We start from the raw sequence: 5,730 nt of genomic DNA, 5'->3' as shown, positions 1-5,730 counted from the left end.
TGCGCCTTTTTGCGTCGGTCCAGCGAGATAGACATAGTGGCATATCATATATATTCGCGATATGAAATCGGTTAAAGGTCAGAGACCATCAATTCAAAAAAGTACAGGGAACTTACTGGGAATGAGGTAGTGTATACCTTGGAATAAGGTAACGTCTGTGCGTTCTGATTGGTCAGTCGTGTAAACAAACCCAGGAAGTGATTATTTTTCGAAATTGATATTTCTTCACTGCATTTACAGTATTTTAGTATACATTTTGACAAAATTTGCTGCATTTTATGTGTATTGAAAAAAAGTTTTATCAAACGAATTTCTCCCGCCATGCCAATGATGTTAACAAGGGCTCATCTCATTCACACGAAAATTACTTAATAAAGTATATTTTTCGTCCGATATTTTGGTAGAAGTAAGATAGTTCTTGAAAAACTTAAAATTAGATATACATGTTTCGATGTATAGAAGCCGTACACGCCATAATGTTACAATGTAAGTCTATGGGAAAACAATTGGTGGTCTCTACCCTAAAGGTCAGAGATTGCTATTACAAGTCGGCTTTGAATTTGTTGAAAAAATGTGTAGGGAAACCCGCAAGGTTCAATGAGACGTAAGCTGATTAGATAGAAATGTTATGTTTACAATCCTAAAATCTGTGTCAAAATCAAGCAATACAAGATTTAGCTTACCAAAAGGTTCCTTCTAGCACATATAAAATATTCTTTTTAAGGGATATTGTTTTAGTATAATGTTACAAATGTTTTATATTGCAATGAGACAAATATGATTTGTCAGTTTTTGTGCAAACTTAATTACTCATGTAAATCTATTTAAGAACTAATCTAAGTATTAACAGTTTTATCATAACCCAAAGCTGTTTCTTTTTTTTAATATAAGCAAGTGCAGTACATATTATGCTATTGGAAGCATTTGTCTTGCAGTCTGTATTTCACTTCCGGATATTTTTTCAACACACAAAGAAATTTCGTACATGCATTTACGATTCGAAAAATAAATCAGGAAGTAAAAAAGTACGCAAAAGAAATGACTTGCAAATTTGAAACGTTAGAAGCTAAATGAATCACGTGACCAGGGACAATTTTATTACGTAATTGTTTTGGCGGGAGTCTATTTTTAGATGATGCATATTCATTTCATTAATCTCGATTCTTTACTATGATATATTTAATCGAGGAGTTATATGATTTAAACTTTATTATTGTGTCTTCTTGTTCTGTTATTTGATGTAGTTGTATTGCACTATTTAAAGGCTGTAATAAGGATTGATTATGCGTAAACACATATTGGGCTAGAGGCTATCAGTAATGAATATGCATGAGTCCAAGATGGCGGCGCCCTACGGGAAATCGGATTCCTTTGACGATACCCTTGTATCCATTACATGCTTATTCAAGTTTGACATGTTCACCATAAGTGTTCCTTCTCTTGAGAAGGAACAATAATATTTTCTGTGAAATTTGGAATATTTTTCTAGTGCCTGGCTAAATTGTTGACTTGACAATTCTGTATTAAGTCTTAGAATAGTAGGTGTCAGTGGCCATTTTGCCTCTTAATGCCATTCAAGAAAGGGGGCAGGTAAAACGTGTTGTTTGTGTGGTTCAGTTGGAATCCATATTACATAATATAGCTATTTTACATGTACTTTTAAGTGTTCAGGCTCTAGTCACATTATGTAGGCATTCTGAGGATCAAATGATATTCTTGCACACCGGACTGGCGTTTCCTGTAATTTTCCGGCAAAACCCATCTGGCACTCCCTATGCCAGAAGACTCTCGTGCTGTTAATGAGAACTGGTGGTTCATGCACTGGTAATATATTGTTTATATAAAATAAGAAAAAAGCAGGTACCTTTATAGTTTCTCTCCGTTCCATATAGCATATTTCTCGATTCAAAATACGTAAGTTTACCGTAAGAACGTGACGTTACGCTACAAACGATAAAACTAAGGTGGAACTTTGTAATTGTGTGTAACGCAAAATATTATGACGTCACGGACGTTATTTCTACCTGCTATTTGTAAAATATGGTATGCAAGAAAAATAATCAGCCAGAATAAAATGCTAACTTGTATACGATATGCAAAAAGAAATATCAGTCATGTGTTTACGAATCGGATTGAAATATCCGTCCCTCGGCCACCTGCGCATCGGCTGTAATTCGGCAAGCCTGGTTACCGCTCAATGTGCAGGTGCCCGTGGGATGGATAATTCTATCCAAATCGTACACACATGACAGATATTATTGTCTATGTTGTGCTGTTTTGTTGGATAGAGCTGGAAAAAGTATTTTTCATTTTTACAAAATGATTTCTGGATAGGTTCAGACAAATCTAAATAGCTTTACAGCATTTAATAAAATCAATAATGTACATGTTCAATAACATTCTCAGTGCTGGTAATTGAATCTAGGAGTTATCAAAAGTGAAATGTTGGTACATATCAGAAGTGAATTATCTCCCATTATATGTTTATAATTCTAATATTTCAACTTTTAACTGTTTCAGTAAGGTATTTAGGGCTTTGAAATATTATTTTCATGTAAAAGTAGTTTGACAGACAGTTTTAATTGTAAAAATGTGTGCTAAAATATATATTCAGGCTGTCCATGTTATAAAATTTTGTGAAAATAACCTGAAAATGTCACTCTAGGGATGCTTGAAAACTATTTATTTCAGAGTAAAGTACTTCTCAAAGGTGAATCTAATTTTCTTTGCAAGATTATGCTTCCCCTTATTAAAAGTTGCCGTTATTTTGCAAGCGGTTTTGTCTTTATTAGTTATATGTGGCCCTATGGCCAGAAACTGATGAAAACAATTGCAGTGGGGTTTTATTTGAAAGACCTGTAAGTCCTAAAATATTGTAATGATAGTGTAAATAGTGTGTAAGCTCTTTATAAACATCAGCTAGTGTTTGTTTACAGTTTACCTTATATTGCACTGGGTTATCATTATGTTTCTTTACCGATAGACTGCATGGATACGTAGCCCAGAGGATAACGTCGTTGTCGTAGAAACCGAAAGGTACCGAGTTCGAATCCGGTCGGCGGATCTTTTTTTCCCGCACGGTATTTTCTTATTCAACTATATAGTTATAGTGTATATTTTCTGACCTGGCGGAGATATTTATAGAAAGGTCATAAATGGACCATTCTATCATTTAGTTTAGGGTAATCGGCTACATCGTTAGATTTGGTTTCATTCCGTACGAATAAATCCGATATGCACAAGTTACCTATTGTTTTTAATGGTAAAGTCTATACTAAAAATATCTTCGCCAGGTCAGAAAATATGCACTATATCTTGGTTTTCTAGTGCTTCACGAATTATGTGTACAGAATAAACGTTTGTCATTTCACTCCACATGAAATGACTAAAATGGCCAAGAAATGATTTTAACTGTAACGAGCCTTTGGAGAATAACGAGAAAGCAATATCCATTCTAAAACACAATGGACTGACGGTGAGACAGGCATATGTTGCATTAACATTGGTGTGTTTTATAATAAAATAAATGATTGATAATAAAAAAATAACAAGAAAAACATATAAAAACAACTTTTGTCAAACCATGGAAAGCAAATGTAACTGATCTTTCAAACAATATATGTTTTTGCTACAAAAAATATATATATAAGGGACTGTAAAAATTGCATCGACGTATCCGAGGTTCGACGTAATGATATCGACTATCTGGGACTACTTTGTACTTGTGTTGGACATCTTTATTGTCATTATATCCAATGCTTTTTTCACAAACAGAAAAAAATATTTCATCCAAATTAGTTGTTATATTGGAAAACAGCTTGCCCGCTTGCACGCTGTTTTATCAGACTAATTATCGGGAATTAAATGCAAACTTCTTGACATTTAAATTGTATTAAAGATTAAATAACAAACAAACAAAAAATACACACACAAAAAAAAAAACACACACAAACTAACTCGATTATGATTAATACATCGCCGGACAACAATAGGTTGATTTTCACAACTTAAAATAACATGGATATTTTTTGACACGCTGTTATATCGACGAAACCAGGTGTAAAAACAGTACAGGTATAGTAGTCGCAACTTGACCGCGATGGTTGACCTTAGGCTGATAATTCATATCGATTATTTCATTGTAGAAATAAGGGGTGCTTAGGTAGGCCGTATATATCTAAATGGGAGGAGTTTGTATACAGCGTTTTACGTACACACCTTTTCAATAATAGGTTATGCCTCCTTATGTATTATAATACAAAGGTCAACCATCGGGGTCAAGTTGCGTCCACTATAAGTTGGCGGGACTGAAAAATCTCATCGAGCTAAACAAAATATCGAGCTAATCATATCGAGGTAATGATAAATAATTACATTAAAATATATAGGGACAAATCGGGACCGACGAAAACACATCGTGCTAACCGGAGTATCGAGCTAACCGATATCGAGGTAACGATATTCAACTGTATATGATATACGTCGCCTACTTACTTCGCCTGCGTGACAATAGAGAACACATCCACTGGGCCATACCTTACTTAGAGCTTCGCATATGATAAGGAACTATTTCTATCTATTATAAGTATACATCTGTTTACTAGTTTAGGGATATACCTTGGTTATTTATAGTTTGTTGACGAAATGAGGTCACTGTCAAAAATTGCCGGTGGATTAGTAAGTCACTTTGAGTAATCCCCTAGGATGAAAAATGTGTTGACAATGTAAAAACAACAAAAAAAAAAACTATTGATGGCTGGGGTATGAAAACAATACCCTACTGCAGCATTTATGCTAATAACATAAGATGTAAGTAGAGTTTGTTTAAAGGGGAAATCATGCCATCAATACAGGTGGTTTATACATGTTGCATCAGTATTAATTGACTTCCTGTTGGTCATTTGGATAAGAGAGTGAAAAGAGATGGATTTTGGATGAGAGTGAAAAGAGAGCAATTGTTACCTTGGTAATAATTTTACTTAAATTTTAAAAATATAATATAGCATGTATATTGAAATTTTATATTCTCTTTAGGTCAGAGATTGCTATTACAAGCCGGTTTAGATTGGTTGAAAAAAAGTAGGGATAGTCTGTCACAGTGTCTTAGTGAGTTAATATGTAGTATAAACGCGTGAAAGAGTCTAGTGTAGAGAATCCCGTAAGGTTCAATGAGACGTAAGCTGATTGGATAAAAATATATTTACAACCATAAAATTTGTGTCAAAATCAAGCAATATAATATTTTCTGTGAAATTTGGAATATTTTACTAGTGTCTGGCTGAATGGTTGACTTTACAATTCTGCATTTAGAAAAGTAGGTGTCAGTGGGCATTTTGCCTCTTAATGCCATTCAAGAAAGGGGATAGGTTTGTCCGAAGAAAAATGGAGATAAAACGGATTGGATGCGCCTATTTTAGATTGGAATTGAATTTTTATTTGTCTGAAATGTTGTCTTACTGAAAGAAGAATCACATTTAATGGTCATTTCTATATTATTGGGCATGTGAGATGGTCATTTCTTATAATGGAAGTTTATGGAAAAGGTAATAGGAGTGTCTGACCTAAACATCTGAAAACTGGGTTGATAACAGTAAAGGTAGAAACATACTACAAGAAATATTTTGCTTACATTTTGTGACAAGGCCTCAGTTTAAAATCGTAATAAATTTGAAATTTATCTTTTTTTATTTGCAGCTCACGTGACCGGCGTACGCCAAAGCGTTCCGGCGA

Source organism: Mercenaria mercenaria, chromosome 15, assembly GCF_021730395.1.
Source record: "Mercenaria mercenaria strain notata chromosome 15, MADL_Memer_1, whole genome shotgun sequence".
Lineage (NCBI taxonomy): Eukaryota > Metazoa > Mollusca > Bivalvia > Venerida > Veneridae > Mercenaria > Mercenaria mercenaria.
This window is presented reverse-complemented; position numbering follows the sequence as displayed.